The sequence below is a fragment of the Urocitellus parryii genome, unplaced genomic scaffold (genome assembly GCF_045843805.1).
Source record: "Urocitellus parryii isolate mUroPar1 unplaced genomic scaffold, mUroPar1.hap1 Scaffold_37, whole genome shotgun sequence".
In the NCBI taxonomy this organism is placed as follows: Eukaryota; Metazoa; Chordata; class Mammalia; order Rodentia; family Sciuridae; genus Urocitellus; species Urocitellus parryii.
The window spans coordinates 11412596-11435063 of NW_027553327.1; the positions used below are offsets into that span (position 1 = coordinate 11412596).

Consider the following 22468-nt stretch of genomic DNA (forward strand, 5'->3'; position numbering starts at 1 on the left):
TATTACATAATTAGCAATAAACTTTAGGATCCTAAATATCAAATCTAATTTTATTTAAAATACATTTATTTGGATATGCATTTATTTTAATTTTCTTTACTTTTTAATTATATCATGTCCCTTATAGATAATTGTAATTTTTTTTTAAATTTAGATATAGAGGATTATTAGTGAGCAAAAAAAAATTGAAGAATATTATATTTTTTTTTCTTTTTGGGTGTCAAGAGCTAGGTGCTCAAAAAAATTATTTTTAAAACCATATAGCATCATTTAGAGTGGAAGAAGTACTGAGAAATCTATATGAATTATTTTCTTGGAAGTACAAGTACATACAAGCTAAGCTATTTATTTCCTTGTTGGGTTTTGCTTTTGTTTTATCTTGCTTTGTTTTCTTTTTTCTTTCTTTTATTTATTTATTTTGGGGGGTATATTAAAAGTAGTGAAGCAGGTTTACATTAATTACAAAAACATTATCACTTCTTTAGATTGGGAACTTAGCTTGAAAAGGGTTTGTGTAAATGGGGACTAAAGGAGTGAATTTATGTGATGGAGACTATTTGTTCTGGGTGTAAAAAAATATTTGAGAAGGTTTATGTGAATTGAGTTCAGATCAAGCAGAGATAAATAGATATGGTATTTAATGGTTTATCCTTAGTTAATATTTTATTTCTATATTTGAACATTTTCTTTCCTCTTTGAGACCAAAGCAAGTTTTTTGAAGGAATCACTGAACTCTTGTCTTACCTGTTTGTTTCTCAGAGTGTAAATGAATGTATTCTACATCGTAGCAATGGACCTCATTAGCACCACCACATCCTTATTGATAGCCACAGATTTTTTTACTGAAGGTTTGACAGGGATGAAGATAGAGCTTCTAATGGTGATGGACACCACAATCATGTGAGAAGAACAAATGGAAAAGGCACTTTTTTTTTTTTTTTTTTTTTTTTTTGCTGGGCAGAGGGGAATCCTAGAATGGTCTTGATGATGTATATGTAGGACAGAACAACATACACAAGGGTCAGAATGAAGGTCAGCACAGCACAAATAATCACGAACTGTTCTATGAGCCTTGTGTCCAAGCATGAAATCTTCAAGATAGGAGATGCATCACAAAAAAAAAATAATAATAATAATCAATAACATTTGAATCACAATATTTCAAATTTAGGAAGAGAATAAGTGATGGGAGTATGGTCAACAAACCATCCATCCAACAGCAGAGGACAAGCTTCCTGCAGACTTTGTGGCTAATGATAGTGACATAATGCAGGGGTTTGCAGATGGCCACATAGCGATCATAGGACATAATGGCCAGAAGAAAAAAAATTCTATTACTCCAAAGATGTCAATAAAAAACACTTGAACGACACAAATATTATAAGTAATAGACCTGTCATTGGTTACTATGTTATACAAATATCTAGAGATACAAGCAGATGTAAATGAAATTTTTAATAGGGCAAAATTTCGTAGGAAAAAGTAAATGGGTGTTTTAAGGTAGGGATCCAATAAAGTGAGGGATATGATGTTCAGATTCCCAGTTATACTCAACATGTAAGTGAGAAATAGAAATGCAAACATTGGAATCTGAAGTTGAGAGTCATCTGTTAGTCCCAAAAGAGAGAAGGTTGTTATTGTGTAGTTTTTCATTACTAACTACTGATGTTTATTTAGTCAATCTTCATGTAAAATTTAGAGCTATTTTATCTGAAAAGAGTGACATGAAAGCCCGAAAGAAATAGTCACTACTAGAGACAGAAAATTAATGCACATGTGTTGACAGCCACAGCCAAGTTGGGATGGCGCCTAGCATTTTGCCAGAAGAAGTGGTTGAGAGGTGATGCCAGAAAGCCATTAAGATCATGATAATTAAGTTAAGCTGTGTATAATTGCTGTGACTGGATAATGCTGGAATGAAACAGGCTGTGTATTCAGTTGTATATAGACCCCTGCTTTCAGGCAATAGGGCAGTTCCTGCTACCTTGTGTGCCAGCTACTTTTGAGTTCTTCAGGAAGTTACCCTTGAGTTCCAGTTGAGCTCTCATGGGGATTCCTGGAGAGTTTGTGTTGGTTGGAAAAGTGCCAGTGGAGGGACTTCTGATTGGTGTGTGGAGTTCCTGGAAGGGCCGAGTGGGTGGCGTTCATGTGAGTTTGGAAATAAAGTTTGTTCCTCCTTGAGTGGCTTGTGATTTGTGCCCAGCCAGACTGCAGCACACATGTAGTTTCTTCTGTAAGTTGCAACTGATGTTGTCAATATCCTGATGGGTGTGGCTACTCCTTTTATTCTACATTTGTAATTTATATATAACTGGATTATTCTGCATTGTTGGCTTTGGCTCACAATCTCTTGTGATTCAATAAAATTATAAATTCTTTTTATGGTTAAGATCTTCTGTATTTTAAAGGTGAATATTTAAATGTAATTATTTTTTTCCAGTCTTTCCTAGAATATTTGGTCTAAAATGCAAACATCTAACATCTCATCTGGACTTCATGAATAGGTTTGTCAGTCCACTATGACCTAAATCTCTTGTTTTGCCAACTATGACAAAGCCTGTGTGTATGTAGTTTGTTTTGTATTTTAAAATGTAACTGCCACATTGTTGGCTTACTCCTTTGATTCTCCTTACATTTCTCTGCTAGTATGTAATTTATTGCAGTGTCCACTGGGATACAAATGTGGCTACAAATGAAGAAATGCTTGATCAAGGATATACAGCTGGAAAAAAGTTACTTATATACTTTCAGCCTGTTAAGGATGAAAAATATTCTAACCCCTTGATAACAATAAGATCAAGTAAAACATCAAATTCCAAATGCTAAATAAACTCTCCACAGTCTGCCTGTGTATATCTACTTATTGTGATTTTCAGTTTCAGCATCTGCTTTATTGGAAAGTCTTCTAAAAATCTATGTTAATTGTTCATTTTTTTTTCCTGTGACAAGTAATTTTTATTTCAATTTTAGCATTTCCCTTGAGAAACTGAGATTGTTGAAATTAGGATGTTATCTTTTTGTTTAAACTAGGATATCTACCCAAACTAACACAATCCTAGATTTATGAGCAGTGTGTAAGAAATATCGTATGAATAGATACATATCTACATAATTTGGCTACACATTCAAAGCTAGCTTAAGTTCTATTTGGGCTTCATATTGAAATTACTTTGTCATTGATTTTAATTATTTAAATTTCATATATCCCTGTTTTTGACATTTTTTTCTTTGCTACTGTGAAAGTATCATATTGTGAAAGAATCACTCATGTTCTTATGTTGTTATGTTCCATGCCAACAAAACTGTTGATTGTCATCTCTTCCTTGTTTTAGCTCTTGAACAGATAAATGTATCTTTGGTGAATTTTTGTTTTCTTGAGGCATCTGTCAGTAATGTATTCAAACTAGAAGGCAAGAAATTTGCATATATGAATTCACAATGTTACATGCTAGACATCTTAAAATGAATATTTTTACATATCTATAAGTGCAATTAATTCTAATTTCAGCCCATTGTATGTTATCAGTTTATAATTTTTTTTAGTTTTGCAAATTCTTATTTTTTCAAAATTTTACCTATATTAAAATAAACTTATGAATATACCACAAGTTTTAAACCAATTCCTAACAAGATACTATACATCTTTTTGTTTTCCACAATTGTTAAGATGTCTAAAATAAGCATATGTTAATAAACATTTTATGATTTGCACAATGCACAATTTCATGATTCTCAGGAATGTAATTTCAAAGAAAAAAAAATATATATATATGATATGACACTTTTGTGTACATTTACCAGGGCATCATCTATAAAGTTCCTAAGTTCCTATCACTAATTTTCTTCAACTCACATGTGACTGTTATAGTTGCAACACTCAAATCACCGAACCATATGTTAGATCTTTTTGAAAAATTATTGACACCTTTAGTTGATGCAGGTTTTGGTCACATTTGGTTTTAATTCATAAAATTACACCATGGTTAATTCTCTATTCAGTTTATATTTAAGGATTTCATCATTGTCTTCTACAAAAAAAATTTTCCCCTAGATTTTTTACTTTTGCCTCTTCAATCAATATTTTAATACTATTTCAAAATGAGAGTTAAGAAATTTTCAGTTCTTGAATCAAGTTTTCTAGAGATTTTCCTCAGGTGTCACACAATTTTATTACCATATTCAGATTAATATCTCCAGTATTTATCTTATGTAGATGAACAGGAACAGCCTCCCACCAACCACCATTTTCTAATAAGACTCAATAAGCATATATTGTGAATGTTATTTCTTTTTAAAAATAGTTACTATTTAAAGAGATCACAGTGGATAACCTCTGAATTATATGAACAGTTACTGCAATTAAATCTCAAGTTTTGTTACACCACCATTGGGAAGAAAAGCCAAAAAAGACTTTTTGAAGACCTGTGTCATTCCTAAGAACTATGGGACACAATAACTACAATGGATCATTTTTATTGAAGGGAAGGATACTCTTTTCAGCTTCCTTCTTCTCAATCCAGTTGCTCCTAGAGGTATCATATGGTAGTAAGGTCTATCCTGAACTCTTTCCTGCATGTTAGCCCTTTTCCCCAAAATGTCCCTTACTTATTCCATACTTCTTGTTTTTAAGAGGCAAAGACTAGGGAAATGGTTGTAAGTTTAAAGATTTTTATATTTTAAAATGCAGGGATAACTAATTTTTTCAGTAGCAAATAAAGTGTTACATTGGATATTTTTAGTGCAGATACTCATTTTTTTCCTTTAAAAGGGAAAATTAGGGTATGAAAGTAATAATGTTCCATCACCTATAATTTCATATTATTGTTACATAACAATAAAAATCAGCATTCCAAAAGACAACCCAATAAGACCTGTGAATCTTTATATAATAATTCAAATAACTAATCACATGTAATTTGGTTAAATCATGTAAAACCAGCTTCTTAGAGAAAATCATTATACAAATTAATAAAAGATGAACTTAAATGAAATAAAATAGCCATTGTATTTATTCTTCTGAGACTTAACAATAGCTTGAACTGATTCTTTAACAAGAGTCCTAATGGGTAATTTGATGAAGATGACCTAATAGCAAAAGTTTATGAATGGTCTTCTTGTCTTAGTGTATGTCCTCCGACCCCATTTCCTATGATTGGTGCTTGGAAAATGTTAGAATTCTTGACTGCTATTGTTTTTGTACAAGTGATTGAACTTAGCAGCACTTAACCACTTAGCTACCTCTTTAGTCCTTTTTTATTTTGAGACAGGGTCTCACTAAGTTGCTTAGGGTCTTACTAAGTTTCTTAGGTTCTTGCTAAGTTGCTAAGACTGGTAACTTGCAGTTCTCCTGCCTGAGCCTCTGGAGACACTGAGATTATATGTGTGCATCACCATGCCTGGCTTCTTCAAGTTTTTCATCTCCAACAAACTGGAAAGATTTTCTAACCAATAACTTTAGTCCAATTTTTACCTAGGAAATATTTTCTAGTTCTCTTTGGATTGAAAATAAAATATTGTTTCAAGTATTTCCCTCTCTTGATTTCAAGGCATTGGTGTTGTGGTCTCTGGATGGGGTGAAGGTTTTTACACTTTTTAAATCTGCATTTATTTGTTAAACCCTAAACTAAATAAATAAATTTCAGAATAAAAATATATTAACATATTGAGGCTTTGATATTTATTTACTAAAGTGCCCTCAAAAACGTTAAACCAAATTATACAGTTGAATTTTATTCATGACCTAGCTATGTAACACACTTAATCTAACACTTAGGACTCTCTCGTGATCACATACAATGTGACAATTTTTCATCAGTTTATCATTTTAAAAAATTTGTTGTTTATGTTGTTATGATGTATAAAAACTCATGTTTTGGATTTTTTTCTATTTTTCTAAACAGTATGGTTTCATGTTAATTTCTATGTCCTAAAGCATATGACACAGCAAAACATAAGACATAGTAAAAATTCCACATACTTAGAGCTGTCTGATACTTGACAAAGGTGCCCAAATATACATGTTGAAGTAAAGACAGACTGTTTCACAAATGGTGCTGGGAAAACTGAGCATCTATATGGACAAGAATAAAATTAGATTTCAATCTTTCACCCTGCACAAAAGTGAAATCAAAGTGGATCAAAGACCTAATTCTGGAATTAAATTAAAATTTCTGCAATTGTTAGAATAGAACAAAGGGTTAACACTCCAACATATTGGTACAGCCTCCAATTTCCTTAACAAAACCTCCAGAACTCAAAAAATAAAACCAAGAACCAATATTTGGAATGGCTTCAAATTAAAAACTTCTACATAGCAAAGGAAATGATTAAGAGCATGAACAGAGAATCTAAATAAAGGGAGAAAGTCATTGTCAGCTTCTCCTCTGATAAGAGATTAATATCTAGAATATATAAAGAACTCAAAATGCTTAACACCAAAACCAAATAACCAATCAATAAGTGGGCAAAAGAACTAGACAGAAATTTCTCAAAAGAAAAAAACACAAATGATCAACATATGAAAAACTATTTAAAAACTCTAGTGATCAGTAAAATGCAAAACAAAACTACCAGAAGATTTTATCTTACTCTTGTTGTAATGGCAATATCAAGAAGTGAAATAATATAAACGCTAGAGAGGATGTGGTGAAAAGGGTACAGTCATATAATATTGATTGGACTGTAAAATAGTACAACTACTTTGGAAAGCAGTATGCAGATTCCTCAAAAAATCAGGAGTGGGCCACCATATGACCCAGCCATTCCACTCCTTGGTATTTATTCAAAATAACTAAAATCAGCATATGATAATGATATAGTTTTATCACTTTTATAGCATATAATTTGCAATAGCCAAGTTACAAAAGCAGTGCATATGAATATGCTAAGAAAATGTGATATATATTATATATATATATATATATACTAAAGTTTTACTGAGCCATAAAAAAGAGTGAAATTATGGAATTTTCTAGTAAACTGATGTAGCTGTATAACATCATACTAAGTGAAATAAGCCAGACTCAGACAATCAAGGTTGGATTTTTATTTTTTATTTTTCGTATGCAGAAGCTAGAGCAAAATAAGAGAAAAATGTAAGGGGTCATAAAGGTATGGGGAAAATTTAGTGGAGGAGAGGAAGATGAGAGAGAGAGAGAGAGAGAGAGAGAGAGAGAGAGAGAGAGAGAGAGAGAGGAGTGATAGGAAAAGGGGAGGAAATGTTGAATGGCGGTATGACCTGGGTTCAAAGGGGCTGGCTGTATCAATAACTAATAAAAGGGTGAAGAAACCACACAGCACACAAACCTAAGTTTCTAAGGCAGGATGGCTCAGCTCTGCTAAGTGACCCCAAGGGTCAGCTCCAGTGCTGGAAGAAGCAATACAGCAAGCACACCTCAAACCTTCTATTTATTGGGGAAAAGATATTAAAAAATGTTCCAGCTAAATAAGGCAAGGTTTCAAAGCAAGCAGTCTTGCTTGGTGATGTCTTGTGGTCAGCAGTTTGACTGATATCTTGGAAGGCCACACCCATGTCAGGTGTTATGTTGGAACAAAGGCAGAGTGAGAGAAATGACACACATAGGTCACACATCCCAATTAGGCAGCAATGTCAGTCCAGTTCCCTCATACACTCAAAAGCGCAGAGCTCACACACACAACCCATGGATGGCTTGCAACAATGTACATGTATAAATATACCACAGTAAATTCCACCTTTATGCATATCTATAAAGCACAAAACAATAATAAATAAATAAGTTAGGGAAAGTAAAACCAGAAGGGTAGGAGAGGAGAATAGGGAAAGGGAGGAGAGTAGGGACTGGGGGAGGGAGCACGTGGGACTGAAGTGGAATAAATTAAATTCCCTGCAGGTACAATTGTAGCAAAATGAATCCATTTACAACTATAATTGACTAATAAAAATAAATATTTTAATTACTTTGAGAATTACCAAAAATAGGAAAGATACATTATTTTTATAAAGTGAGTGCTTTTTCTTTAGCAATATATCAATTTTTACTACCACTCATGAGCTTTTCCAACCTTTACTATTAACCCATTGGAAGTCAGAAATACTAAAGGCACTGCCATAAACAACCTCAGGTGTCAGGGATATAAGGGAGAAAGAAGTAGAAAAATAATATATCTTGGAAGGCTGGAGTCTGAGTTCTACATCATGTGAACTTCTTGTAAAATTTCATGATGGTTTGGTAGATCTGAGTGTTGTTTTATGACTTTTGTGCCTTTATTTATTTTTTAAAATGGTAAGTTTTTATCCTTTGAAAAGTGATTTGGCTAGGTGAGTTGTACATGTCTGTAATCCTATAAATTCAGGGGACTGACGCAGAGGATGATCACTTGTTCAAATCCAGCCTCAGCAACTTAGTGAGACCCTTTCTCAAAATAAAAGATAAATGGGCTGTGTTCAATCTCTGCTGTCAAAATAGATAGATAGATAGATAGATAGATGATAGATAGATAGATAAATTATTAGAGATAGTTCAGTCTTAAATCACCCCTGAGTTGCATCCACAGTGCCTAAGAAAGAAAGAAAGAAAGAAAGAAAGGTAAATTGTATTGCCATAGATATTTCCATAGAAAGGAATGAGAACATACAGCTTTGAACCCATTGCATTTTCTAGGTCAGAAAACTACATATTCCTTTGTGCTTAGTTTCACCCTTTAGAAGTTAAGAGAGAGATTAAAAGCAAAGCACCCTGAAGTCACAAACTACATTTTCATTAAAGAAACAAGTTATGGTTTCTATTGAAGAAACTTCAATTACTTACAGATGTGGAAGGTTCTTATTTTAAAAATATATATTACATTATTGTTACATTATTGTTACATAGTGAAAAAGTTTTTTAACATGCTTCAACTTTATTGTGTATATTATTTCTTCTTAAATAACTCACTCCTTTTTGTTTGTTTGTTACTGATTAAATCTGTGATGGGCTGGGGATGTGGCTCAAGCGGTAGTGCGCTCACCTGGCATGCGTGCGGCCAGGGTTCGATCCTCAGCACCACATACCATCAAAGATGTTGTGTCCGCTGGGAACTAAAAAATAAATATTAAAAAATTTCTCTCTCTCTCTCTCTCGTCTCTCACTCTCTCTTTAAAAAAATCTGTGAAGAAATGTGGAAGGAGATATGAGAGAAGACATCAATAAGTACAGGAGGGGTTCATGAGAGCATCAACAATAAACATTTCCATAGAAATTCTTCACAGACCAGAGAAAATACTTGAAGAAACTTTGGTAGCAGATGATCTATAATAAATAATTAAGGGTGAAATACTATGCTTTTCATTTGCCAATATTAAATAAGATTAATAAGATTGTGAGCATTTATACAACTTTTATGTTTAATAAGGTGCATGTGATTTTCAGCCTTTAACTATTTCAAGAACTTATTTGTGTAACACATGATATATATCTCCAAGCACTTAACTCATCATTCCAGCTTTCATATCTGATATGGTTTATGTTATTCAATCCCATTTTCTTTAACCCATTACATCAGAATGACTTCTTATTTCTCCTTCAAATATCAGACAGATCCCTTTAATTATTCAAAATGAAAACGAATAGTGATATTTAATATTTGTTAAATAAGAGGCAACAAAACATGGTCAGGACCTTCCAATTCCTTCTTATGCTTACCATCAAGAATAATATTAACAATGGTCCTCCAAGTAGTTTAGATGAGATGTGGGAAATATATTTGATGCCCAATGTGAAAAAAAAATTCTCACTAAAGAATCCATTATGTTTTAGTGCCTCTATCAGAGCTACCAATGTTGCAGGTTCTGGTCAGGGATGAAGGGGGATAAGAAAAATAAAAACTCACAGATGCATATTTTGAGATAATAGCTGGGGTCAGGTGGAATGCTGCTCTCTGGTGGAGAATCAGGTTTAAAGAGTTATGCCAGCAATTTTTATTTATATACGTATCATTATTAGATTTAAGACTATGCAAGCATTATTCTTTGTATTTAGGAATTTTATAGCATTAGCAACATCATGCAACTTTCTCAATGTTGCATTCTACAGTTGCAATGTGCAATATTGGAAGCTTTGTGTAGCTCTTAAGAAAGTCTGTTGTCTGAAGTTACTGTTAGGCAGGCAGGTTCAGGAGCAGTGGAGCTGGTGAAACATTGTGATTGTCTAGCAAGAAAGTTCCTCTATTCCCAGGAGTTGTGTGCCTGACATCAAGGTTGAGGCTAATAAGACTCTAGCACAGAGCCTCCTTATGGAGGACATTACCATAGCAGCTAGGAATCCTGCAATTTTGCACAGAAACTTTCCCAGGCACCAAGCATGCCACAGCCATGAGGTCATCAGAGACCCCAATCTCAGACACTGCTCTGCTCTCCCATTCTTTATCCTTATCTTTAGAGACTCTGATAAGACACTTTGGTTCCATTTGATTTCTGAGCTCTTCTCTCTCTCTCTCTCTCTCTCTCTCTCTCTCTCTCTCTCTCTCCTTTGTAATAATTTTTTTGTTTTGTTTTTGCAAGATTTTTCAAATCTTTCTTAGCAATGCAATAACTTAAATGCTACTTTTAAAAACTGTCAGAGTCTAGGTTAACTCATTAGAGAATAGTCTAATTATTTAATACAATGTGTGGGCAACTCTAGATTATCTTTATAACCACACTAAAATGCACTCCTGGCATTGCTTAAGCATTCCAGGCTCTGGGCCATGCCATGGGAGTTGGTTCCTTTGAGAATGTCTGTCAGCATGAATAAAGCAAAAATTCCTCAGGAGCACTGATTGAGTACTTAGAAGACTTATTAGAATCCATTTTTTAGTGTTCATCACAATAATTTAGGTGACTTTCTGTAGATAAATAAAAATAATTTATATTTATTAATTTCGGTAATGATGGGCAGCCTACCATATGATTTCAAACAACTACAGTCATGGTTATTTTACACACTCACCAGAACTGTCATGTTGTGGTAGGAAAAACCCACCTCCTGACGAACTGGTGGTGGCTTCCACTTTCTGAAGAGATGTACCCATCCTGTCTGTCGGCTAACATTCCCTGAGATGACAAATAACTAGGGATATGTGCTGGCAAGTTGGTCTCATCTGTAAAAACAAACAAACAAACAAACAAAAAACCCAGCATTCTGTCAACCAAAATGAATGTCATTGTCCCCCAGGCTTTCCAGATGAACAGGAGATACTACTGCTTTGGTCACTCCACAAATGAAGTAAGGGAAGATCAACTCTGGCCAAACTATCCAGGTGTGTGGTATTCGGGAGATGCAAAGCAGGGCTTTTGGGCTCTGGGAAACATAAGCTGATGTTCTAGTTTATTACCTACTGGACGCAACTCCAAATTTCAAAACAAATATATAAAAAGATAAAAGGCTCAAGAATTTTCATAGAATAGTAACTAAATCTTTGAATGATACTTGATTTGATATCTGAGTTTGCACAAATTAGTCTAGATGGCCTCTTCCTGACTCACAATTACAATCCCAGTGAATTCCCTTTACAATCCCCTTTATAAAAATGCTGTAAAGGGGAATCCTGGGAAGTCTAGGGTCACTCGTGGCTCTCCACCACCGTCCTATGAGGCTATTTTACTCTGATTTAGATTTTACTCATAGCCACCAGGATAGTCTAATGAGGTTTTAATAAAAAGTATTAATCTTTAAATTTTAGCTTTATTCCAGGCTGTTATTTTTAATTAACAATATTTCTGCAGCTTGAAACGAATGAGTCACCCTTCTGAAATGGGCTGAGACTATAAGACACACAATCTGGAAAAAAATGACTGCAGAACCACAAACACTTGACCACAGCATCCCGTGCCACACTTCTGCTGACGCACCTGTGTTGGTAATGCTGCAGTCCTGGTTCCTCCGCCGGGTGTGGTATATGCTGACCACCCACACCAGCGACGTGCCCACCGCACAGCAAACCACAGCTATGATCACCACGCCCACAGTGGCCCAGCCGTCCTCGTCCAAAGACAGGGCGGTCATCTGAGGAGAGTCGCAGGTGGGAGTGGGGATCACACTAAGGCGCACGTTGCCCCTCTCAGTGCCAAGGGTATTGGACATTTCACACGTGTATTTTCCAGCATCGCTGACATCAGAGTCCACGATAATCAGCAGCTGATTGCCTGCTGCAAAAAAAAGTGTCTTTCGGTCACCACCAAAGGGCTGTCATCTTTGGTCCAGTTCAGTCTGGGCGGAGGGCTACCGCCAGTAATGCACTGCAGCAAGGCCGTCTCGCCCTTGGTTACCATTCGGTCTAACAGAGGCCGCAAGAAGGATGGCATTTCTGAAAGGGCAAGTTACGGTTTTAATTTCCTAAATGAAATCTGGTTCCCATATCACGACAACTAGCATTTTTATTCAAATTGCAGCCTAAGATCTTGAGCTCCCCAAAGAGGCTGGACATATCTCTTTAAGAGCCTAAAAACAATGCAACCTTTGGATTTTTGTTACTCTGCTTTCATTTACTCCTAACACCAGGTAAGGAAGATAATTACTACTTTCAGCTCAATCTTCCTTCTTGCCAAGGTTAGAAAACTGGTAGTGGGGGAAGTTGATAGTTGATAAAATAGTTTTTAAAAATAGAAAAAAATATATTAAAATAATTTGAAGAACTAGAGTGTGTTGGCAGATTTATAAAAAAAAAAAAAAAAAAAAAAAAAAAAAAAAAAAAAAAAAAAAAAAAAACCTCCAGAATGCTTATATTCTTAAGGTGAAACTTTGTAATTGTCAAATGCGCTTAGGTCTAAATTAAAATTCTAAAAATGATTTACTTTTATTATTTGATATCTTAATAGGTTACTTTAACTTTTTCAAAGATATGTTATTACTATAAATGTAATCACAATTGTAAGAAGCATTTGTTTAGGTAAAAGATTAAACAAGAACCTTGGTTTCTAGAGTGGTATGGGAGGCTGAGAAGGGAGAACAGATCCTTCCCAATATGTTCATACATTTATTTTTTGTTCTTTATAGTGTTAAAAGATGTGGAGAATATGCAACATGCCCAGTAGAAGGCAGTAATCCTGGCAAAAATGAAAGATGTCAAAGCTTTTACTTTTCCCCTCTCCTAGAGATGGAAAAATTCACCTCCTGGGCCATTGATGTAGAGGTGCAAAGCTCTGCTGGTTTCACAGCTTTTGGGGAAGCCCAACAGACAGTGCCCTACGATTTTCTTCCCACCAAGGCTCTGGTGTGAGCCCATAATATTTGCAGGACTGACACAAACTGCAAAGTGGCCAGGAATCCTCTTACCCAGCACAGTCAGAGTTGCATTTGCAGAAATGCTTCCTGCACTGTTCTGAGCTGTGCAGCTGTACACCCCAATGTCCTCTATCTTCACATCTACGATGAAGAACACGTCGTCCTCGGGCATCACGTGCATGTGTCTCTCCCTTGCGGCAGGAAAGTCAGTACCTCCGTCCTTCTGCCAGGCTATCTGAGGAGTGGGGTGTCCCACGGCTGTGCACTCCAAGCGTGCCATGGCCCCGGCTCGGATGGTGAGGTCCATGGGGGTTTTGGTGAATGAGGGAAGCACTGAAATCAAAAGGCAGCACAGGCATGAGTGTCAGGGCCTTGGGAGGGTCCGCCTGCATCCACCCCAATTCCTTCGTATTCCAAATGCCCCTGACAAAGGTAGGACAGGCTTAGTTCTGACTTCAGGACAGGGAAACTGAGACAGATGCAGTAACCTGCTCAGGATTACACAGGGATAGAAGTGAGGGAGTCAGGATGAAAGACAGGTCATGTGATCCTCAAAGTGAAGGGCTCCCTGCTATAATTCTGGCCACTTTTAGTTTAATCAATAACTAAGATCTTCAGCAAGTCAATTGATCTCTTTCTACTATGACTATTCATTTCATCTAGTTTTTTAAATTTTTTCTTAAGACAATCTTAGAGGCCCTAACATTTTAAGACTTTAGATATGTTCTATACTATGATTTTAATTCAAAATATTATATGTGCCAGGCCTCAATAATTATTTGTTGAATGAACGTGTTAATGAATCACACAAAAAGCTTCTGTCATGCAGATACTAAAGGTTAAATGATAAAGTGGTAAGGGTCCTCTTATAAAACTATGCCTGGGGTTGGGGTTGTGGCTCAGCGGTAGAGTACTTGCCTAGCAAGTGTGAGGCACTGGGTTCAATACTCAGCACCACATAAAAATAAAATAAAAGTTAGTGTGTCCACCTACAACTAATATATATATATATATATATATATATATATATATATACACATATACATATATATATATACACACACACACACATATATATAAACACACACACCCATATATATGTATATGTGTGCATATATATATATATATATATATATATATATATATATATATCTGTATGCCTAAAACACATAGGAAATAGTAATATAACTTTATTAACAATAGCTGACATTAACTGTATTTATAGGTACTAACTAGATTCTAATGCATTCTGCTAAGTACTTTATACACAATATTTTACTTAGTGATCATAATATCTATGAGGTGGGCACTATTATCCTTAATTAGAAGACTGGAAACAGAGGTACAGAGAGGTTGAGTAATTTGCTGAAAGCAACACAACTTTAGCCTGGAGTGACAGGATTCACATTCAGATCTCTGAGTTAAAGGCAGTGTGTTTTGATGATACACTTGGTGGCCCCTCCAATCAGGGTGGTAGATTGTGAACTCCCACACACCAAAACATGTCTGCTACATTTCTGAGTCTGATTCATCCTATCATATTGAGTGAGGTGTCAACAGTGTAATAACTGCTGGCTTAGATAGAAATAATTGAGAATCTTAATTTTGTGGAGTAAGAGGTAGGGAAAGGAAGAGTTAGGTGGGAAACTATGAGACAGGAAAGACAGGGTTAGGAATGAGAGAGGGAGAAAGAAAACCATGTGTTTTCTGTTTCTACAAGTTGTCTTCCAATGCAAAAAGGAAAAGTAGGATTACATACTATTCACTGTAAGCTTGGCTTTGACAGAGTAGGAGGAACCACAGTGATTGGAGATGACACACTGGCAAATTCCACATTGCGCAGCTGAAGAATGGTGGTGTATTCCATCATCTCGCCACCCTGGGCCCGGAAGTGTGCATGATTTTCCATCTCAGCATCGTGCAGTAGTTCATTGTCTTTTTTCCAGGCGAAAGTCATTGGGGAATCACTGCTGCTGGCAGCTGAGCAGATAAAACTCTAATTGGAGCCTTTTATTGCTGACTGCGTTTCTGGCTGAACCGTGATCTGGGGTTTGGGAAAATCATCTGTTTGAAATGGAGAGGAGGAAACAACAATGTGAAGGCTCCAGAGTCTGAACACTGTTCAAACCTGAGTACCAAGGAGTGCAAAACCAACAGCATCTTAGGCTCAACATTTGTGTGTGTTTTACAGACAGCCCAGCAGATGTGGCCGAAGCAATAGCCTGGGACAATGTTTGTAAAGCAATCTACTCATGTCACCTGGAGACAGACTGATCTGCCTGCTGTGGTTACCTGGGAAAAGACTGCTGTCTTGAAACTACCAGAAAACCCAGTTTTTTCCAGATGCCTTGTGCTTTGTATAAATGTAAGAAGAAAGCAGTTAAGAAGTCACAAGGGAAATGAGACAATATTTAAAACTAAGCAATGTGGTAGCATCACAATGGTTGACAGCAATTAAGTGATTATTTCTAAAGAGCCAGCAGAGAGGATTTTCAATGTTCCCACCACCAAGAACTGGTGCATGTCTGAGGTGACAGATACACGTCACCCTGATCATAAACTATAATTTGTCCTGTATTCTCCACAAATAAGGAACAGCAAAATTAAGAAAGCAAATATCAATCGTAATAATCAGTATCACCAAAGAGAGTAATTAACACCCCATCTACCAAAAACAGAGCCAATATTAAAAACAAGTAATTTAGGTAGAGCCAAAAAAAAAAAAAAAAAAAAAAACAGAAGAAGAAAAGAAAATCCTGTAGTAAATGAGAAGCATCTCCAAGTCTAACAGTGAGACACTAGTTCTGGCCTGGAGTTCAGAGCAGCCAATCAATCACGCTGCTGTGCTACCCTGTCAAAGCTACATTATAATTAGAGCTGAGCAAGTCTTTCATTCTAAGCCGTTATTTTTAGTTCTCTGTTACTTTTTGGAAAAGTCACCTTTTTTGAACTTTAGTTTCTCAGAGATGGAATAAACCCAGAAGGAAACTGATCTCCCAATATGTATTATTTGGGTTATCTGAAATAAATAACCTTTTATGTGTGTGAATGAAGCATGGAGGATACTCTGATAAAGCCAGTGCTGGCAATTTTCAATGCTATTCTGCATGTTGTAAACAAGATTTTCCTAGAATTCTCATCTGATAAAACAGGGTTCAGACTCATAATGTATAGGTTAATGTATAGGTATTTGTTTCAAACTAATAAGGAGCTTATTCTTAAGATTAAAGAGCTGAGAAATAAGGAACATGAGAATGGAGTAACTCAGGCCTTTACAGATGAATGCCAAAAGCTTATTTGGATCCAAGAGCTACATCAGAGATTTTATTTCCAGAAACTACTGATACTATTTAATGCTGCAACCAAATATATATATATATATATATATATATATATATATATATATATATATATATATATATATAGTAGGCAAAGCAGTGTTGAGTAGATATGTAAATGCTAGTGTAAAATATGGTTCTGAAGTATCTTCACACATGCTTAAATTTAAGCAAATTTGGACTGCATGTTTTATACACACATTTATTTTTATAAAGATTTCCCTAGTAGCTAACAGTGAACAGCAGTGTAGTGTTATATAGTAGATAGAATACTACATCAGAGATGGAAACCTCAGTTTTTAATTGTAATCTGCTACTGACTAGCAATGTGAACTTTGGATAAGTAGACTTGCAATGCAGCTATTCTCAAGTGCTAGAACAATGGACCTTAAAATCATTTACCATGAATTCAAATTTGCTATTACTTGTAATGCTTTACTCACCAACAGTTAATTTTAAAGCACCCTATAAATCCTTAGCTACAAAATTTTCTCTTTTCTACAAGTTTTACAATAAACCCTAGAGTTGAGAAGAGCAGAAAGCAGTTAAGAAACTTCTAGGCTCCTGGTCTATCTTTGAATGCTACTATCAGGAACTGCAATTTCTCCCATGTTCTCCATAATGAGGAACAGCAAAATTAAGAACGCAAACATCAATCATAATAATCAGTGTCACCAAAGACAGTAACACCCATCTACCAAAAACAGAGCCAATATGAAAAAGCAGTAACAGAGCCTTCACTTCATAGATGCAGAGACTAAAAAGGGCTGGGACTATCATTCAGTGCTCTAAGATCCAATTTCATTCCCTTTCTACCAAACTACCCTGATGCCAAAACAAAGATGAAGAAATTTTAGAAAACTCTCTTTCCCATCTGTAAAATCAGAATAATCAGCCAACTAAAGATCCATTTTCGTTAACCTCAGCAGAAATAAAAAGCTTTATTAAGAGAATGCAAATCTATTCAGAACCATTATTTGAACAAATGGGAAGAAAAAAAAGAATGAATAAAAATCAAGGGCAATATTTATACTCACCACACACAAAGCCATCTGGGCTAACAGCAAAAATACTTCTTTGGAAAGACTAGGATTCGATTCACTTCTTTCTTTGAATCACTATGTGGCTATCTGCAAACCTCAGTATGAAACTTCTATTATGAGGAACAAAGTCTGTAACAATCTTGTAACCAATTCATGGTTAGCTAGTTTTATCATTATGTTTCTCTCAGTGATCTGGGGCCTCCAATTGAATCTCTGTGACTTCAACACAAATGAGCACTCCATCTGTGACTCTTCTCCTTTTTTTGATGATTGCTTGCCTGCCACAAAATTACTAAAAGTCTTAACATTTTTCTTAATAGCACACTCATAGTATTTTAGAATTGTTGATTCCTTCCTACATACTCATTCTTGGACATCTGAACATTTCCTCTGTCCTGCAAAGGAAAATATGCCTTGTCCATTTGTTCTTCCTCTATGATTGTGGTATTCATTCCTTTGGGCTTTGCATGTAAAAACATATGCCATCATGGAATAAGGTAGTGGGTGAGTAGAGGCCAGACCATATTGATTGCTCTGCCTTTGAATTGGAACAACAGTTGTGCAGCTCCACAAGGAGACAGGAGAGCAGAGCTGTATTCCAACTCAGCCACAAAAAATAATGGATTTTTATAAAAATAAGAGAGTTGCAATTTTCGGGGGAGTCTGAGTAATAGTCTACAAGAACACCTGGAGTGGCCTGCTCAGAGGAAATGGGGACCTTCCTTTCTGAATGCTGGGAGGGGGTGCAGATATCATAAAGATCTCAAATATTATAGACCACACCATCAGATAGATATGCAATTTGCAATTTTAAATACAGAACTACAAACCCCCATAACATGGAGCAGATCTACACTGGAGATGTTATCTGCACTCCCTGTTGAAGACAGTGAGAACTGGTACAAGAATTACATCTTAAAAGGGACAAGATTATTTGCTGAGACCATGAGTGATCTATACCCCTTTTTGTACCTTCTATTGTATTCTTGACATCCCCTGGACCCAGAAGACTACAGCAATTTCTCATTTTTTTTCCTCCTTTTTTTTTTCTTCTCTTTCTCTCTCACTTGAATGGCAAACCCCAGTACAATAATAAGACCAGATAACCCACTTGAATCAAATGTATGAAATATGATATGTCAAGAGCTTTGTAATGTTTTGAATAACCAATAAAAAAAGGACCAGATGGAGATGGGGAGCAAAGGAGGTAATATTGGGGATTGAGACTGAAAAAATAACATTTTATTCATTTATGAATATTCAAATGAACCACATAATTATATAAAACTATCATGTATGAATACAAAATAATTTTTTAAAAAATTTCAACAGGAAAAATGAGACCAAAGGAAATATGAGAAATCTTGCAGAATCTCATCATTAGAAAGGGGGAATAAACTCTTTTTTTGGTTAGAAAAATTATGCCCTTCATTAAACATGCTCTTAAAATAGACAATCAACCTAAGTCACCAGTATTTCTACCCCATTTCTAAAGATTCATTTGCAATAGCACATCCAGGTAGATATAGCACAATTCCAAGGATTAAAAAACAAATCAAATTCAGCATACACAACAAACATACTGTACTTAAAGGATTCAGTAAATGAAACAATGTAACAGACCCAAAATTATCCCATAGAAAAATCAGACATAGACAATAAAAACAGCACAAAAACTAATGTTAAAGAAAAAGTATTTTTTATTTTTTTATTTGTTCTTTTTAGAAATGCATGAGAATTGAGTGTATATTGATATTTTTACACAAACATGGAGTACAGGAAAATATTTGAGGAGTTTTTTTCAGATATCAATTTTATGAGTTTTATTTTTACATTATAGTCTCGATTTTCATTTTATCTTGTTGATATGCCTATCTTCTAACTAATAGCATATTTACTGACAGTATCTGTCACAAGGCCATACACCTGAGAAGATGATAAATATTTTAGTTTTCCAATTTCTGTTCTCTACTTATCACGACTTCTAATGAATTCAAAAGTCCTTAATGAAATGTTACAGTATATAAAGAATAACATACATGAGAATCAAAGACTTAAAATTAGGGTGATAAAGTCAGGAAAGAAAACAATCAATAATTAAACAAACAAAGACTAAACAAGAAGGAATGTATGATCAAATAAGCATTATAGGTAAGGCTGAAGGAGGACCCAGATGTTGCCCCAGCTAACTCCATTTTTGCTTTTGTAACTTGTTCTTCTTCTAGATACTTTCCAGTTTATCTCAAATTTTGGAAATAGCAATCCCTCTGGGCTTACACCCTATGATTGGAAACAAGGGTGCTCTCTCTCCCTCCTAAACTTGGTTTGGATGTGAGCTGTCCCATAAACATTTCTGGGTTAATGCAAGAATGTTTCGAGGTAAAAATGATTGGGTTGTGAGAGCTGTAACCTAATCAGTCCATCCTAGTATAAAAGGATTGACTGTGTGGTAACTGTAGGCAATTAGGGCATGGCTGGAGGAGTTGGATCCCTGAAGATGTGCCCTGGTAGGCTTGATTTTCCCAGCAGCCCCTTCTCAGCAGCCTGTCTCTATTTCCTGGCCAGTGGAACAGCTTTCTTCCATCCCACCCTTCCTTCATGATGTTCTGGATCATCTAGGGCCCAGAGCTAAGGAGATTTTCCACCATGAATTCGACCTCAGACACTGTGAGCTAAAATGAATTGTTTATCCTCTAAGTTATTTTGATGAGGTGTTTTGGTTACAGGGATGAAAAGCTGACGAACACAGAGTGGGAGCACTCATTTCATTACAGGAAACATCCTCAAGCAATGATAATTTCCCGGGTGCCAACAGGCTCTCATAGAATCAGACCTCAGATAATGATCAATCAGACTACAGTGTGACCACAACTCCTGGACTCTGCATATTACTTGCCCCCTGCTTTTGTCCTTCCCCAATGAAATCCTGAAGCCTTTGTCAGGACCCCAAAGACAGGACTTAGAATGTTGCTTCTCCTGTTTTTTCCTATTGTGGCCACACTAAATAGATTCCTTTCTTTCTTCACCACCACTTTTGTCTGTCTGATTGGCCTCTCAAGGTGGTAGATGACAAAATCTGGGCTACTGGGACCTCCAAAGTCAGGTCTCCAGCCAAGGATTTTTTAGTTCAAATGCCTTATTTAACCAAGAGATAAAAGAGAGAAAATTTTAAATATCAAAAACAAGAAAGAGATAAAATGGATCTAAGAAACAGTAACAAGAGGACAGGCAAAGGAGATGACTTAATATATTCATAGTAGGGGTTCTGAAAAGAACAGAACAATCACTAAAAAGAGGACAAATGCTGAGAACTACAATTCAAGAAAAGTTTCTTGAAATTAAAAAAATTGAAACTCCACAAATAAATTGCCTAAGAGCAATGAAAAAGACATAGTCTGTAAGATAAACACACTTTAAAGAAAAAAAGTCTATTCATCATCCAGGTAAAAATGTCAAATTACTCAAAAGGAAAAGAAAATTAGATTACCAATAAACCATACTGACATAAGACCCTGTGAGTCAAGACTTCTATATTTAGCCAAGCCCAATTTCAAGTATAAAGACAGACCTTAAACTGCTGTCAACATGTAAGGAGTCAGGGAATGCTGTTACCATGAGAACTTCCTGAGAAATTTGCAAGAGAATGGGCTTTAGGCAATCAAAATAAATACAGATTAATTGACTCAGGATTTTTGCTGAGCAGTAAACATATTTATTTAAACTAGTTATAAGGGTTGAAAAAGATAAAAAAATTAAAAAGTAGGGAAACTAAACTGTAGTGCTGAGAGATGCACATGTGGGTGATAATACTCTAAATTAGGAAGGTGTCAACTACCACAAAATTCAGGAAAGTCATTACATTTGAAGAGAAATAAAGTTTGGTTTTGGTAGGGACAAATGGATGGGTTTGGGGATGGCTGGCAATGTTCCATTTTTGATCTAGGTGGTGTTTAAGAGTGTTTGCCCTTTGTAGGTAAATGGATGGAGTTAGAGAAGATAATGCTAATTGAAGTTAGCCATTCCCAAAAAACCAAATGCCAAATGTTTTCTTTGATATATGGAGACTGATTCATAGTGGGGTAGGGAGCGGGAGCATGGGAGGAATAGATGGACTCTAGATAAGTCAGAGGGGTTAGAGGGGAAGGGAGGGGGGCATGGGGTAATTAATAATGGTGGAATGTGATGATCATTATTTTCCAAAGTACAGGTATAAAGACACAAATTGGTGTGAATATACTATGTATACAACCAGATATATAAAAAATGTGCTCTGTATGTGTAATAAGAATTGTAATGCATTCCACTGGCATATATAAGTAAATAAAAAATACTGTTTGCCTTATAATAGTTAAGTTATGCATTTGTGTTGTGTGATTTTCCCTGTACTATATTACATTTTGCCAATAGAAGTTATAGTAATAAAGAATAGAATGGTGTTTACCATGAATTAGAGGTGGAAGAAAAGGAGAGATACTAGTTAAAAAGCACAAACCTCTTATGAATATTAAAGACCTTATGTAAAACATGGTGACTATGGTTAATATTCTTGAACATAGATAATAATAGTGTATACTTGAAATTTGCTAAGAGAGTAATGTTGACACACGCAAAAGGTAGCTATGTGAAGTGATAGATATGTACGTTAGCTTTTTGTGATAATCATTTTATGGTATATATAGTTGTCAAAACATCATGTAATATAATCCTAAATATACACACTTTTGTCAATCATATCTAAATAAAGGTAGAAAAAATAAAATTCCATAAAAGCTGTTTTTAAAGAATGCATTTAACAAAGACAGGCAATAAGAGAAAGATGTCAACCATCTCTAAAAGCATACATAAATGCTTATAATTTGTTCCAAGG

General features: G+C 35.4%; 2 pseudogenes; both read right to left on the minus strand.

Annotated features, from left to right (window-relative positions):
* Window positions 1-669: 669 nt before the first annotated feature.
* On the minus strand, window positions 670-1653 carry LOC113189571 (olfactory receptor 6C68-like; annotated as a pseudogene).
* Window positions 1654-8512: 6859 nt separating this feature from the next.
* LOC144252198 (leucine-rich repeats and immunoglobulin-like domains protein 3) lies at window positions 8513-18053 on the minus strand (annotated as a pseudogene).
* Window positions 18054-22468: the final 4415 nt, after the last annotated feature.